At 34.8% G+C, this 17,765-nt stretch overlaps 1 protein-coding gene across 1 annotated transcript in view; it reads right to left on the bottom strand.

Moving 5' to 3' along the window:
- LOC126771836 (probable G-protein coupled receptor CG31760) overlaps nucleotides 1-17,765 on the bottom strand; it is an 83,703-nt gene that overhangs the window by 39,189 nt on the left and 26,749 nt on the right. The window contains exon 2 of the mRNA XM_050491967.1: nucleotides 6,715-6,740. The gene's annotated coding sequence lies outside the window, so the exon portion shown is untranslated. The remainder of the gene's footprint in view (nucleotides 1-6,714; nucleotides 6,741-17,765) is intronic.

Genomic DNA, 17,765 nt, shown 5'->3' with positions numbered 1-17,765 from the left:
TAGTTACTCTCTTTCACCAATTAAATGACATAGATATACAATTTCTTAACATATTTTTTTTTCTTATATTCGCCGGGAGGGCAAATGACTCTACTCCACCTGATGGTAAGTGGTAGTAGAGTCCAAACGCGACGACGGCCAGTACAGACGGGAAAAACGTTCTGCACTAGCCGCCCTCGCCTTGCCGGCCCGCAAGATGCCTCTTCACGCCTCGTTTGAAGGAACCCGGGTTGTAAGAGGAGGGGAACACGTGAGCTGGTAAAGAATTCCATTAAATCCGACAAAGAAAGGAGTTGCCAAATTTCTTTGTTCACGATGGAATTGATGTCACAGTTAGGCGATGACATCGAGAACCAGCTCGCGTGGACTTTAGAAGGAAGGGGGAAGCAGGAATTAGAGAAAATAATTCCTCAGAGCACTCGCCGTGATACAGTCGATAGAAAGCGCTCAGTGCTGCTATCTCACGACGCAATTGTAAAGGTTCAAGGGTGTTTGTGACCTTTACGCCGCCAATAATGCGTACGGCACGTCGCTGCAACCGGTCCAAGGCCTCCAGTAGGTACTTAGCGGAGCCATCCCAAAGGTGCGAGCAATATTCCACGCAAGACCATACCTGTGTTTTGTACAGCAGGCACAGTTGTTGTGGCGTGAAAAAACGCCGCACCTTGTTCAGAACTCCGAGTTTCCGTGAAGCTGTTTTTATAACAGCCTCGATGTAATCCCTTGGACTAAGGTCGCAGCCAACGTCAATCCCCAGCATGGCGATTTTGCTTTGCATCACCAGCGGAGTACCACAGAGGGAGGGAAGAGGGGAAAATGCTGACTTTTTCGCTGTGAGAGCGCATACCTGTGTTTTCTTGGCATTAAACTCAACAAGATTATCAGAGCCCCATTTAGCGATGAGCTCTAATTCCTATCGAGTTCAATGACAAGATCCTTCCGCCTCTCCTCAATTTCCGCCCGCCAAGCCACTGCGCGTCCGTGGTATTCACCATGCACTGTACTATCGTCTGCATAGCAATGTATGTCCCCAAGAGAGAGCATATCATTGATATGCAAAAGAAAGAGTGTCGGAGATAGCACAGATCCCTGGGGGACCCCAGCATTCACTACATAGAATTGTGAAGCGCAACCATCAACTAAAACACAAAGGCTATGCTTGTGTAGGAAGCTGGCAATCCAGGTGCATAGCTGAGCAGGCAGACCCTGTCGAAAGCCTTGGAGATATCGAGGCTGACAGCCAACGATTCTCCATGCTTGTCGATAGCTTCACCCCAGAGGTGTGTTACGTACGCTAGAAGATCACCTGTGGACCGTTTTGGTCGAAACCCGTACTGACGATCATTAATTAGACAGTGATCTTCTAGGTAATGGATCAGTTGGTTGTTTAAAATCCGTTCCATCACCTTACAAAGTACTGAGGTGATAGTTATTGGCAGATAATTTGCCGGGTCAGACCCATCCCCTTTTTCGGGAACCACTTGCACATTAGCTCTTCTCCAAGCCTCCGGCACACATCCCGAAGAGAGAGAAAGTTGGAACAGGCGCGTTAACACAGGAGACAGCTCCGCTGCTCACTTCTTCAACACTATGGCTGGTATTCCATCAGGACCGCTAGGTTTCCGTACATCAAGTGATTGCAGCTCCGCACGCACATCACGTTGCCTGATTTTGATGTCAGGCATCGTATGGCCACATGAAGGTATTGTAGGTGGCAGCGCACTACAACCATCGATGACGGAATTGTCGGCAAAGAGTTTAGCCAGGAGATCAGCTTGCTCTTGCGGACTGTGAGCTAGCGATCCGTCTGGATTTCTGATTTGTTTTGCACAGACTTGGTCAGACGCCAGAAGCTACGGGAGCCCCTAGGATGCGAAACCGCTCTCGTGTATGCCTTCCTACAGGACTTGGAATTTTTATTGTAGTTTGCTTTCAGTGAGTCAATGTTAGATGCCCCGCTAATGCAGCCGTTGATCCACTTGCGATATGCCGCCTGCTTAGATGATACAGCATCGGTACATTCACGAGTGAACCAACGGTTACGCGTACCTCTACTGACGAGATCTACTGACGAGATGAGCTAGGAATGTAGTATTCCATTCCCAACATGATCTCGTCAGCAACAGCAGTGGCACTGTCATTCCCACTGAAGCAACGTTCCTTCCAAGGGACCGACGCATATTAATCGCGCATACCGTCCCAATCTGCCGACTTATAGTGCCAAACACGACGTTTGCACACCGCTAGTGGCGGCAGCTTGGCCTGTGGCACTCTGGTAGATATAAGGCTGTGATTCGAAGAGCCAAGAGGAGCCTGAACCACAACCTGATATTCCACCGGGTGAGAAGTCAGCAGAAGGTCCAGTAGAGAAGGTGCTTGCCCATCAATGTCTGGGATCCTGGTGGGCTGATCAACCAGTTGGGTCAAGTCATGTGTGAGAGCAAAAGCATGAGCAATCCTTCCAGCATGGTCAGTTTTGAGGGATTTCAACCACGATTCGTGGTGAGCATTAAAATCCCCCGAAAACACCAATTCCGCGTTAGGAAATTGCTCTTGCGCAGCATCTGCCACCCGACTAAGATGGACAAATAATCGGCTTGTCTCCAAGTCACTATTGAGGAATCTGTAGAGGCACACGTAGACTCGACTCTGACGAACCAGGTCCACACGTACCACCAACATGGAGAAGGAGGGGTCCTCCAAGCAGCGCAGTCGGTGACAGCAAACATCCGTCCTGACGAACAAGCATACTCCGGCTTTCGCTTTGAAGGATTCTTCAAGCGTGTAGCCGGGATAATTAAGGTAGCTGGTATCGGCAGGACGGAGTATTTGTGTCTCCGTGAGAAACAACATTGCTGGCCGTGCTGTCTCGAGATGGTGGTGGACAGCGTTGAGGTTAGCGTGGAGTCCACGGATGTTAGAGAACTCGACCTCAAACAGCGAGGGTATGGTGGGGGTGTGCACCGCTGTACGACCGTTATTTCTGTTTTGTCGCGCTACCATTTGGGAAAAAAAGAATGGAAAAGAGACGTGAAGCGAGCGACGTATTGCCACGATAGGGATGGGCAAAGTGTGGAGGCGTGTTTCCCCTAGTGGTTACCAAAAGGAAAAATACACTGACCCGCCGGACGGAAGGGCCTCCGAACCCTCCCGGAAGTGGCCGCCGGGACCCCACCTTCCGGTCACCAACCGGCACGACGGTCCACCCCGAGATTATGCGTGGCCTGGTGGGGCAGCCTCGCGAGCTGGTTAGGCACGCTCGGGCCCCTGTACTATGCCACGGGCAGTCTCCCTGTCCGGCAGGTCAATACAGTTTCCCCCGGCATTGGTTCAACAACCGTCTCCATTGGACCAACACCCATTGCGGCAATACTCGCTCGGGCACTGGCTGTACGCTGGCTGACCTCGAAACGCGGCTGCAAGCCACTTCAGGAGTTTTTCACCATGCCATGCCATGGTGGTAACAAGCCAGGCGAATGTTTAACATCCTACCACCAGATGAGCTGATGGTCGCTCAGATATCCCTTAGTCGCCTCTTACGACACCCATGGGAACAAGAGGGGCAGTGAAATGTATTCTTTCACGTCACTGCACGGTTTAAATATGCAATGAAAATGATATGTCTGAGAGTCAAATACTAACACGCAATAAATAAGATTTCAAATTAATTGCGAATTGTAATATATATTTGATAAAATACGGCATAATTAACACTATTGATCTTGATAAATAGCCCATATGTATAAACGTTCAGGTCTATTAAACGTGACATTTGTAAGACTGAATAGTAAACACTTTACACTAAAAATAAACTTTCGCGCTAGCATAAGATGTAACACGACGCGGTTTAGTTTCTTTTTAAACAAGCAATGAATGGTTTTCTCAAGGGACGAACGAAGCGACTATGAGGTCAGATTTAAAAGATATTTGCCAAAAACTGCTTTCAATATTAATCGAGGCATTCATTATTCATTATTTTATCTTTCTACCAGTTCCGGTAGCATAAAGATAGCTGCACACTGGCAGAATAAGGGTCTACATACAAAGTTTATATCGTTTTATATATTAGAACTATATTGGTTTACGCGACGCAGGTCAGTAAAGGTCCAAGTCAGCATGATTTTTTTTACATCTTCAACAATCATCGTCATATCACCCGGCACCCAATTTACAAAAACTTTATAAATTATACATCTAAAATTTCCTCATGAATCATTTTGTCCATTGGTTAAAACCGTATAAAACCTTTCAGACAGCAAGTTCTATCACGTTCAGACAGACGGAATGACGAAATGGAAACACTATTTTATAATAATATGTAGTGATTTACTGCTCAACTAACAAAAAAAAATATACGTAAAGTAAAGAAATTCGTAGTATGTTACTGCATTGATTGCATTTTCCTTATTGCTAAAACAGCAATGCCTTACTGAAACCCTGCTACTTGTGGATTTCTTACTTGGAACAAGACGATACGAGGACCCAGAGAGAGGTTTACACTATCAGGTGGACATCGAGGTCCCACAGCCGACTCAGTTTTGAGGTTTACGAGCTGGACCTGCGGATATAGTCTCATAAACTCGTAACTTAAATGTGTATCCATTGAAGTTTATTGTGCACCCGATTTCTATTGATTATGAATTTTACGAGTTAAATATCCAAAGTTTCAAAATAACGTATTTCAATGTTATTGCTTAATTGGAAAATATTCTTTAAGTAATAATTATTGCAGGGCTTGGATCTTAGTTAACACTAAAAAATTTAAAGTACACATAATAATAAATATTGTTTATTGTAGTATTATTTGGTTTTAGCGAACGAACTGAGAATATAAATAATTATTATTTTATTTACAATTTTTTTAGCACTTTTTATATACTGATGTTAAGTCCTTGCCTATTAACTTTTGCCTTGAAGATTTACCCCAATGTTAATGCTCAGGAAATACAAACTCTGGTAAGTCACCCCTTAGCTGTGCGCATAATGAAAGAGGATGCAAAATGCATCATGCGAATTGTTAGAATATCGATGAGGTAGGAGTGTAGACTCTCATGAAGTAATCTCAAAGAGGAATTAAACCATGTTTCATGGCTTAGATACAGCGTTTAGACAAACACTAACGTAACGTAACCTTATTTGACTGCACGAAAATGACCTGTATTGATCTGAACTTTTTCCTATTGATACGAGTATATCATTATGTGCCGATTTTCTCCTCTACCGATAACTTCTCTAACCAGTTCCATTTACTAATTCTAATTGGCAAAGACTTCAATTTTTTTCAAACTCGACATGCTTTGCTCAGTTAGGGAATCTTGACACTATTTTTTATGAAGAACTAAAGTACTAAATACTAAATTATAACGATAGCAAATTATAAAGTTTTGATCAATAATAAACAATACAATACAATACGTCCTTCGAGTAAATATATCAAGGCTTAATCTAAAAAAAACGTGAAAGAAATTTAAAACCTTTTCCCCTCGAAAGTAAATGAAAATATTTCGACAAACTTTTCCAACGTTTCAAAGTTGTAGTGGAGTCAACTTAAGTCTTAATTACAGTTTAAAATTCTAAAGTCAATTACTGGACTAGTGAGTAAACAGTAACATTAGCGAGTTTTAACAACTAACACTTATTGGGTAGTCTTACATTTTTCGTATCGATAGTTTATTCGTTATTAATTTCGAAAATAGTGAAATAAAATAAAAAGTATTCAGTCGATTAAAGATCGTCAGTTGTTTATTAATTAGATTGTGCACTTAGATTGATTGCATGTAATCCGTCAGTTACGACGGCTTTACCTCCATTGTAAACATAGCGTATTGTTGTTTTTATCACTTTTAATATATAACGTGAGCTAGATGTATTTTTTTCATTGAATATGTAGTTGCAATGTTTATTTAATTTTTAGACCAATATACCAATGTAATATAGTGATGAAAACTTAAGTTTCACCGGTCTGGCGATGATCTAAGTTATTAATTATAAATTCATTGTATCGTCAGTGGCGCCTACGAATACATTTTCAATAATATAATTATAACAAATAGAAGTACATTAATATTTCAAACGACCTTTTATCCCAAGTGACCTACTAGTCCAGCTGACATAATTAGATAACAATTTTATTTAAACAATTGTAACTAAATAAAAAGGGATAGAAAATGCATTATTATTTTTTTTATCAATGCGGGCTAGGGTAATAACACATAGAATGTTAAACAAGCGATCGCGGCGATGCAACGCAACTCATTACAACTCATTTCGCAAAATGTTGCTAATGTGAGTTACTTATATCAGAGAGAGAGAGAGAGAGAGAGAAACAAATGTTGCTTTTTAAAAACCCGGTCTTACTTACTCATATATGACCTCAAACGTATATGCCATTTTTACAAGTTAAATTCCGTTTTCAATCATTTCTGTTAAAATTTTAAATTAAAAAATATATTTATAGCGTTTAAATTTTGGATACACGAGTACATATAAGGAAATAATAAGATATGACTAGTTAAAATCTTTCTGTTATTACTTACGACGGCTTATGTGTATTAAATGAAAAACGTTTATTAATTTAAAAAAACGTACATAAAATTTACTGATGACCTTACAAAGTTAATAATACATATCAAGAGCTATTATGATAATCGTCAATATTAAATATTTTAAAATAATTATAAGTGATTATAAATGTAACTTAGAAATATGACTTACCGAAAGTGTTCAAATCATTATTGGATCTGAAAAAAATAATAACATCAATTTACAAAAATAATTCTTGTACATGAAAAACATCGTTAATAAATACTATTAATAGGTTTCTGAGCGTAAATACAGTTTTAAAAATATTTATTTGTCTAAATATAAATCTAATAAATAAAAAAAAGTAATTAACAATTTTTCTCCATTTAAATATTTTAAATGTATATTATATGTATATTGTATTGTAATGTATATTGTATATATTATTTATGTAATGTCGAAGCTATTCTTTATACGATTATATAAATAGCAACAGGAATGCAGATCCATGTTGATTTGTATCTCTCGCAGATTCATTTCATCTCAAACTTGTAAATGCGCTGCGATACGAGAGCAGCTAACAGCCCGCAAATGAAATGAAACCTGATATGAAGTATTCACAAGGGTTTCAGTAAACGACGACTTTTTTTTAATTTTACGAGAATTTTATACTGCGAAGGAATGTCTTCACTTCATTTTTTATTTTTTTATAATAGACTTGGTTCATTTTGTTATGAAAACTTTATGGTAGATTTTGATGTTCGTTTTCGCAAAGTAATAGATGTTTCAAAATTAAACTAAACGATATATTTATAAGTAGACAACGAGAAGAGTTAATTAGATTACTATCTATAATTTTTGTAAATTAAATAAATTAATTATTCTAAACATAAATTTAAAAACAAATTTAACTTATTCTAAATAGGATAAGTCATAATATTTTAAACATAACCTATTTTATCGCCTGTTCTTTAGCACGTCATAAATGTATTGAGCGTTAGTTTACGTCAAACTAAATCCATTTAAAGCTTTCATAAGACATTTTATTCAATATATTCAGCAGGTAGTGGGATCTATAAATTTCATTTTGCTAATCTCAAGATACGCTCCGACGTAAAATTTACCAACTGAAAAGTATTTGAAATGACAATTTGTTATAATTCATATATATATTTTTTAATTTAAGTTAGAAAGGCAGATTGGAAATATTAGTAAGCGGTCATCAAGACCTGAGATTTACATATTCCATGTGAATACACTACAAATAGTCATTGATTCATATATTACTATACTGGTGGTAGGGCTTTGTGCAAGCTAGTCTGGGTAGGTACCACCCACTCATAAGATATTCTACCGCAAAACAGCAGTAATTGGTATTGTTGTGTTTCGGTTTGAAGGGTGAGTGAACCAGTGTAATTAAAATGTAAGCGGTGGTTAATATTTTTTACAGTGCCAATGTCTATGGGCGTTGGTGACCACTTACCATCAGATGGCTCATATGCTCGTGCGACTACATATATATACATATATCTTTATGTATAAAAATACTATACCAATTGAATACTTACATATATCCACTATGTACGCACTATGTACTTATGTAGGAGTCGAAAATTCATCACTGTCATTAAACATAGGTCCTGTCACATATACTGCGGTAAGCTCTTTAACTATTCTATGTTTTTTAATGATTTATCATCAACCTAACCTAACTAAAGCCAATTAAACAAAAATAACGTTCCAACAAGCCTAAGAAGTTTTCTCTTAAGTGAATTAAAATTTTCCGTAATCACTAAGATTACGTTGAGCTACGAGAGTTTTTTACTGGGAGTTTCTGTAACAAATGAAAAAGTTTTAATCGTTTTGGAAGGCGTTTATTCTTTTGTTTCTGATGAAGTTTTGCGACGAAACAAAGTTTGCGGGAATGATTTCTTTGTAACTATAAATATATGATTCATTATCTTCGGACAATAGATTTTGCTTAAGAGGTTTTTAAAGCAAAATTGATAATTTTTTGGTTAATCCAAAAGTTGAATGTTAAAAATAAAATATTGCAATGTAAGCTACATTATATTTTCAAGGTTTGTGTCTTATTAAAAAAATATAATAATAATATTTTCTCGATAGAAAAAATCAGGCATGTTCCCTAATTTACAATATTTTTATTATAAGGTTATTGAGACTAAAATTGGATAATTTAAAATAAGCTAAAATTGGATTTATGTTAAATATAATCTAAGGTTTTGGTAAAACTCTTTTTGTTTATTATATTATTTACGTTTTATATTTTTACTTTCCGCGAAATAATACATATCCATGCCATCTATTCACTGCATACATGTCACTCATACCCCAAACATATACCTATTTGTTATTTAACTCAGACCTTGCGACGCTGTAAAAAAATAAAAATTGACACCGCTTTGTATTAATTATCATATAATAGTTAAAAGAAGTACCATATTCCTCAGAATAAAAAAAAAGCGTAGAAATGAGATCTCGCAATTAGTGAAATTTGAAATTTTGCTGGCTTAAGCCCGCCCTTAAAAAAGCTATAAGTTCTAATCATTTTAATTTTTAAATACAATAGAAATACTTTTATGTTGTATGTTTTTAATCAAATTTATGTTTATACGTCATATTAGCATATATTTAAATATATACTAATTTCATTATGCTTATGAGTTTTTATTGTTTGAACGCTATTATCTCTGGAACCAATCGGGCTCTAAAAAAATATTTTTGCCTTTGGTAGTCCAATTATTTTGGTAGATTATAGGTTTTGTAATATCATACTACGGCACATGGTTTAATGTGAAACCGCACGGAACAGTTAATATGATATTGCAGCGTGATCAATGCATCGATAGTCTAGCGGTGAGCTTATGAAACTGTAGATCACTTGATCCTCGGATAAAATATTGAGTCGAATCGGAAGTTATTGTATTTTTTATTAATATATCCTCAGTAGCAGCACGGTTCCAGGAAGGTGCCCGTATTACACTCTCGTGCCTCAGCGATAACGTAATGCGATTGGTCTTGCGCCTTGTCTCCCTCCGATCGAAATTGTCGACCTATCGGATTATGAATGCATTACAATAGTGTATCTGTGCTTACGCACTGTAATATAACCAGTGCAAATTGCTGGACTTTGAAATTGGCTACCATAGCCATAATGCTATAAGGGACATATAATTTTAGAACATAGGACCCTTAAAACCTTTAAGCAATTTAACGTCACAGCATAAATACAATCTAATAATACGCAAGCACAATTATTTAATGCCGAAGCTTCGTTTATACGTAATTTCCTACTTACCAGTTATTTTTTTATTTTATATCTTTTTTATTTTATATCATTTGGCAAACTAAAGATTAGCGAGCCGTAGAATTTACTGGTAGGTATCACCCATGGGTTACTTACTCGTTTATATATTCTCGTTTATAAGTTCGTATTTCTCTATTTAGGTTTGAATAATGAACAAGTTTAATAAGAAACATAAATCTTAGATAACATGATTGATTAATTATTGGCGGTGTAAGGAATAATTCTTATTTCTTGCGACTATAATTTCTAAGGACGAGGATTTACCGACAGTTAGTTTATTCCCAAATTCTCAAAGACGAATATGAAACTATATCTAATTGATCACATTACAAAATTAATGATAAACTAAAAGTAATAGAAGTGTTTATAAAGTAATTCTAAGAAGAAAACTTTAACATAATATACTTTTCACAAAAAATATAAATAAAAACATTTAAACAAAATCGTTTATTATAAATAGAACGGTCTACTTAAACGTCTGTTGGGAAAGCACTTAAAAACTTTAAATCGAGCGCGTATATTTAATACTTATATCTTTTAAGCCGTATTGCAAGCAACGGGGAAGTATGGAACTCTGAGAGAAAAGATCCTAAGAAGAGCCGACAAGTTGTAAATAAAAACATAAGAGCCGCCGTTTCAAAGTAGTGCCGCACAAAAGTGGCAATACTTTAGAAATAAGCTTTTTCCATATAAAATATGCATTTACATAATAATGACATTTGAATAATGCAAAGCCTAGCTTATTTATTGATTGCTATCGTGTTCATCTTTATTTCACCTCGTAGTACGATTAGATGTTTTAAATGAAAACCTTTAGATTCTGTTCGAATAAGGTTTGGAACGATATTGCTTTTTGCATGTTACACTTTAGACATTGAAAATGAAAGCTAGCTTGAAATAATGATGAGTCTTCGACCATCACGAAAAGTTTGCTACTTGTTTGCAATATACTTTTTTATTATAATAATAGATAGGCAGACTGGTAAAATGGCCACTTGAAATTGGTCACCACCGTCCATACTCCATAGACATTGGCACTATGAGAAATATTAACTACCTCTATTATTAATACCTATATTAACTTCGTGAACTCTCTCTTAATTATTTTGCAAAACGAAAATTAATAATACTATGTATTGCTGTTTGGTGATTTAATATATGATGAGTGGGTGGTACAGATGCAGACATGCTTGCACAAACCGACTACTGTAGACTTACAAAATACTTTTCATGTACATGACAATATTATATAAACTATGTTGTCGGTAATTGAATTATTATTCAAGTTTACATACATTATAAACAACGAAAGGAACTTCCACAACACCTATCTTTTTTAAATAAATGATTTATATTTAACACAATTGTTATATATATTTATCAAATCTTGTTTTAGAAATCTAACCCAAAGAATTTCGTGAAGTTTTATCTTTGTAATATTTCTATTAAATACACGCTAAAACCACAAAATATCATTAAAATTGATTCCTAACTCTGATTCACGATAAAACTGCTGAAACTGACAGCAAATTGCATTTACTTTTATCATTCTCCGACCAGCAACGTTCGTAGATTTTGACATTATTCGATGCAATATGATCTTTATTCGGAGCACCGTAAGGTTTAATAATTTATACGAAGGCGTTCCAGCTTCAGCTCAACTGAATGATCTAATTTTAGGTTCTTACTACCTGCAGATTTCTTGGAAGTCCTAACATGAAATTTTATTTTCTTCTTTATATTATTTATTTAAAAATAACATCCTGTTATATATAAAGGTTATTTATAAAAATCATTCTCTGCAAAACGGATAAAATTTTCACGTTGGCAGTAAATATTAGCCAAATTTCAATCTATGTATAAGCCATAGATCAATTTTGATTAATATTTCACCACAAAATTACGACTCAAACCAATATTTGCATTATTCATATTTCATTAAATATTATTGTTTATGTTATTCACCTACTTAATATTTTCTTGCTAATCGTACTTCCCATTTTTTTATTAGTGAATTGCACCCGTGCGAAGGCGAGGCCGGTTGCTAGTTATGTAATAAAATTGAATAATTCTGTTTTACGTAACGTACGTAACACGCAATGTTGAATATTGAATAAGTTCACACATGTTATTGAATAGTGAGAGGTTTGGACGTCAATCGAATACAATTTTAGATGCATTTGTCGATAACAATCTACGAGTTATATATGTATTGTAGAGCATTAATAAACTTCAGCTACTCGTATGTACTAGCTTTTCTTTCACAGCTTTTTAACGTGAAATTTTAAAAAGCCATAGAAGATAATTTGTTTTTAGGAATATTTGATAAGTATATCATATATATACAGTTTGTTTTTTTGAGGCCAAATTTCCGTTCAATACTGTTGTTAAGGCATTGTTAATAGTACTATTTCCATTTCCAAGGCTTAAACTTGGCGTACAAATTGGTACACAAATGTCACCCGTCGGTCTACTGTTATACATTTTTAGTCATATATTCGTAATATAATTTATGATACCTGTGTTCAAATACCAATCTTGTATAGTTCATTCAAAGGAGCCTGAGTGAGACTTTAATCCATACATAAATAGGCAAAGACAACTTCAGTAACTTTCTTTCGTCTATGTGTTTGTAAGTTCGTTGAGTTTCTTTTTTTAATAATGTTTAATACATGCAAATTTTTAATAATGATTATAGTCGAACTCCGATGATTTGAACGAACACTAGTTATGTACAAATGGATGTTGATATAACTGTTTGAGATTCATAAACATAGATACCGTTTAATCGATTACCATGGAAATTGGCAAAATAACTAAGTTATTATATTATCCACTTTGTTGTAATTCGCTGCTCGATGGTACTGCAGAAATTAAACTTAAAAAACGTTCATTCATACATCTATATATACAGAGATGAAATATAATTTTGGTTTTAATTAGTAGAAGCTCCTCCAAGTTAAAATTATGATTAATTAAAAAATATATGAATTGTTAAAAAGATAGGGTAAAAAGGTTTTATACTGGTGCTGGTCACAAATAATTTTGTTCAGGAACGAGTTCTCGCTGTATCAAATATAAAATTTAGCTATAATATTATATTAACATACAGCGGACGATAAGACAACGCATAAACGGCTCCAATATATGCAATAGGTGCAATGTCGTACAAATGGCTATCAAGAGAAAGAGACGAGTCGAGAAAGTTTTATGCGCTTATGTTTTGGATCAGAACAACCCTCAAAAATATATTGTAGTTAAAATACAAAATTTTATTTTTAACTGTATTTATATAATAATCAAATCAATGAAAAGCTATTTTGATATTATCCCGTCTTAAAAATATTACTAATTACTATTCTTTAATAATAAGACGCAAATAAATGGTGTGGTTGTATGTTCGATAAAAAATATTTAAACGTTTATACATTATGTATTTTAAAAAGGTATACACCAATATGTTGTTGGCTTATAAAAAACAAACATATATAAATATTTAATTATACGAACATCTTACACGCAAAAATGACACAAAAAGTATCACCAGTTTCATGTAGATTGTTTTATTGATATATCTAGCTATATTAAATAAGTTTTTATTTAAGATACTCGTATGATAATTTAATAGAATTGTAGTGTTACGTGTACCTAATCAATATGATAATGAGGTTATTTATTTTTATTAGGTAGGCGAACTGGCAAATAGGCCTCTTGATGAGGATCAATGCGCCACTAACCTTAGGAACTAAGATGTTATGTACCCAGGGTATTTAGTTATATTATATCACTCATCCAAACCGGAACACAACAGTACTAAGTATAGCTGTTTTGCGGTAGAATATGTGACGAGTAGGTGGTACCTAGCTAGCCAAACAAATTAAATCTTGCTTTATGATTATAACTAAACATTTTTGGAACGTAGTTATAGTCACGTGATAAGTGTAATTGTAAAACATGCCGAAACTTAAAGCGAGCTTAAGTTCATTTTAATAAAGTTCATTACAGTAACAGCCTGTAAATGTCCCACTGCTGGGCTAAGGCCTCCTCTCCCTTTTTTGAGGAGACGGTTTGGAGCTTATTCCACCACGCTGCTCCAGTGCGGGTTGGTAGAATACACATGTGGCAGAATTTCGATGAAATTAGACACATGCAGGTTTCCTCACGATGTTTTCCTTCACCGAAAAGCACGAGATGAATTATAAACAGAAATTAAGCACATGTAAATTCAGAGGTGCTCGCCCGGGTTTGAACCCACGTTCATCGGTTAAGATTCACGCGTTCTTACCACTGGGCCATCTCATCACTGGTTCATGAAAGTGTTTAGAGGCTGTGACCTAAGCTCTGTAAATAATATTGTTACATGTTTTGAAATGGACTTGTTGAAATTCTTGAAATGCAATCTCCTTGTATGCATTACATTTCTGTTTTAACATCTAAGTATTTCTCTGAATAATATTTTATAAATACTAATTATAGCAAAATAATATACGAAATGTGTTTATATTTTACTTGAAATATATTTCGAATAATATCTACATATTTAAAAACATATTTTAAAATTGCAATAAACGTAAAAAGTCAACAACATAAACAAGACAAGTTTATAAGTCCGGAGATCACGCGGTCTTGGGTTTAAGACTCGGTTCGGGCTTATAATTTTTTTTCTAAGTTTTTCTGTCAAGAAATTCTTTGTTCGAAGTTTAAAAGTCGTCAGTGTTACATAAAGTGTCATATAAAACCGTTGGTCATGAACTATATCCGGTCGTGTCGGATTGCCTTAGTATTAGATTATGAGAGTGCACAATGTATTTGAAGTGGATTTACCCATACAAAATCAAATAAAATACTAACATTTTTTCTTTATATCACCTATTCTAATTGCTTATTGTGAAGTTTTATAGAAAAATAAAATAAAAACTGAATTATTTATTCATTGTACACCTTATGGTGTTCACCACCGCTCTTCCTGACATTGCCAATACGCCACCAACCTTGGGAACTAAGATGTTACGAGTATGACCCTTGAGCCTGTAGTTACACCAGCTCACTCACCCTTCAAATCAAAGCACTGCAATTTTACTGGTGGTAGGGCTTTGTGCAAGCTCGTCTGGGTAGGTACCACCCACTCATCAGATATTCTACCGCAAAACAGCAATACTTAATATTGTTGTGTTCCGGTTTGAAGGGTGAGTGAGCCAGTGTAATTACAGGCACAAGGGACATAAAATCTTAGTTCCCAAGGTTGGTGGCGCATTGGTGATGTAACCAATGGTTAACATTTCTTACAATGCTAATGTCTAAGGGCGTTTGGTGACCACTTACCATCAGGTGGCCCATATGCTCGTCCGCCTTCCTATTCTATAAAAATAAAAGCAACATAACTAAGTATTCCTGTTTAGCGGTAGAATATCTGATGAGTGGATGGTTATCCAGGCTTGCACAACCACCTTGCCTTATCACCTTTATAAACAAATATTTTTATTTTATTATGTAATTATAAACAAACAAATACCACAGCTTTAGATAGTCTAAATAATTGCATGATAATTTAATGCGAATCATATCATAATTTATTCGTAATATTTGAATATTAGTGATTGCTTCATCGTATTAGTATGAAACGCTGTTTATTTTCATTAACGATATCTCAATTAAAATAATTGACTAATGATTTGTTATGTAGAATGAATTGTTTGCGGTTTTATTATTAAATTAAACAATATAATTTTTAATTTAAGTCATTTCAATTTTTAGAATCATGTCTAAAGAGATGTTCATGTAAAAACTAAATTATAATAAATTTTTAAATTTTAAATTATGATAACACGCACGCGTGTGAAAAATGTCTGTAATTAAACTATATTGCCTACAAAATATTATTAGTTTTCACCCGCGAGTTCAAGGGAGAGGGGCAGGTATTACGGAAAAAGTAAGTAGTAAGCAGCCTATATCTTTCCTTGGGGTTCAAGCTAATTCTTACCAAACTTCATCAAAATCGGTTCAGGGGTTTAGCCATTAAAGCGCAACAGAGAGATAGACTATATAATTTTTCACATTTATAATATTACTATAGATCACTATGTAATTGATGGTGTCTTTCTGTACCATGGTGACAGTGGCAAGCCCAGAATTTGTCAACTGTTACGTGTCTACTGTGTCCTCAGATACATCGTTTCCTAGTCATTAGACACATAAGAATTACGATACATATTTTTCTTTATAATGTGAATATGATATTGATGTTAAGCGATTTAAATGTATACATTTTTGGTATCTTAAAATTGGAAGCAACATGTCATCATGGGTATGTTTATAGCTCAAATAGCAAAATGGAGAAACAAACTGTGTGTGTACATACAAGATTAATGATGCACACACAAACACACGCGCACAAACACTTCCGATTCCGATCAATAAATATTTTAAATTCCACGAACTAATACTGATTACAATTAGTTCTAAAATTAATCAATTCAATCTCAAGTTATTTTAAGCATTTTCCCTTTTTCAAATTGTGCAAAAGAGAAGTTCAAAGGAACGCATAAGTAAATAACGCTATTAAAAAAAGATTAAAGCAAGCAGTTTAAGATATTTTAGCATTGGACAGACTGGTTACACAGAGATGGATTCCAATATACGTGAGAAAATCTCGATGCGTCGAATTAAATTCTGCAACTAATCCTATTGAGCACCGTCATAGAATAAGACCTAAGCTTTAAACTACGTCTAGTCGAGATGGCCCAGTGGTAAGAACACGTGAATCTTAACCGATGAACGTGGGTTCAAACCCGGGCAAGCTCCACTAAATTTTCATGTGCTTAATTTGTGATTATAATTCATCTCGTGCTTTTCGGTGAATGAAAACATCCTGAGGAAACCGGCATGTGTCTAATTTCATCGAAATACTGCCACATGTGTATTCCACCAACCCACATTGGAGCAGCGTAGTGGAATAAGCTCCATACCTTCTCCTAAAAAGGGAGAGGAGGCCTTAACCCAGAAGTGGGACATTTAAAGGCTGTTACTTACTTTTAAACTACAAAAATGTAGCGTGGTTCTTGCAGAATTATTAAGAGCCGACTCCTAATTAAATTTTTTTTAACATTTATACCTTTCATATGCTTCAACAATATTAAACAAAAATCATTTAAAATAAATATAATCAACATTATATATATATTATTAACGGGCCAGGTGGAATGGAATATTACGAGAGTAAACAAATAAATGAGATTGCAAATGAAAACTGATCTACGTCATTCGGAGGGAGTCATAATACATTTTTAATTACAGCGGCAACAATGCGACCTCAGTCAGCGTCGCGGGTTAAAACATGAGCACAGATTTTTTTTTTTTTAATTTGAATAAGTTTAACCTTTGCTAATGAAAACAAAATTTTGCTACAATAAAGTGATACTACATAGAATCAAAAAGAATGAATGAATGAAAGATGAAAGTTTTATTTGTTTCTTTTTTTCCCACCTATAAACCACTAATACGATTTTCATAATAATAACACCGGATAGATTTACATACTGTATGTATCCATCACAAAACTAAGTGGTATTAATATCACAATAATCATCTTAAATATGAAAAAATTGGAAAACAAATTTTGAGCATGATCATATCGATATCATTCAAATTGATATCAATTAAAGTTGTTAATTATAATGTATTCTTATAAAGAAAATTAAAACCGGAAAGATAGTACTAAATATATACTATTCGTTCTATCTCGAAGAAATCGCCGATTCATCTATTAGTATAAAAAGATAGATTTATTACACTATATCTAAATGGCACAACTGCTATTTAATGCTAACCTGATAAAAACCCTTAAACATTTAAGGAGGAATGTAATGAAAACCGTAATATCAATACATTTAAATCATTTTGTTTAATGTAAAAAATA

Source organism: Nymphalis io, chromosome 11 (genome assembly GCF_905147045.1).
Source record: "Nymphalis io chromosome 11, ilAglIoxx1.1, whole genome shotgun sequence".
Classification (NCBI taxonomy): domain Eukaryota; kingdom Metazoa; phylum Arthropoda; class Insecta; order Lepidoptera; family Nymphalidae; genus Nymphalis; species Nymphalis io.
Note: the sequence above shows the minus strand (reverse complement) of the source record. Positions and strands in the feature narration are given on the sequence as shown.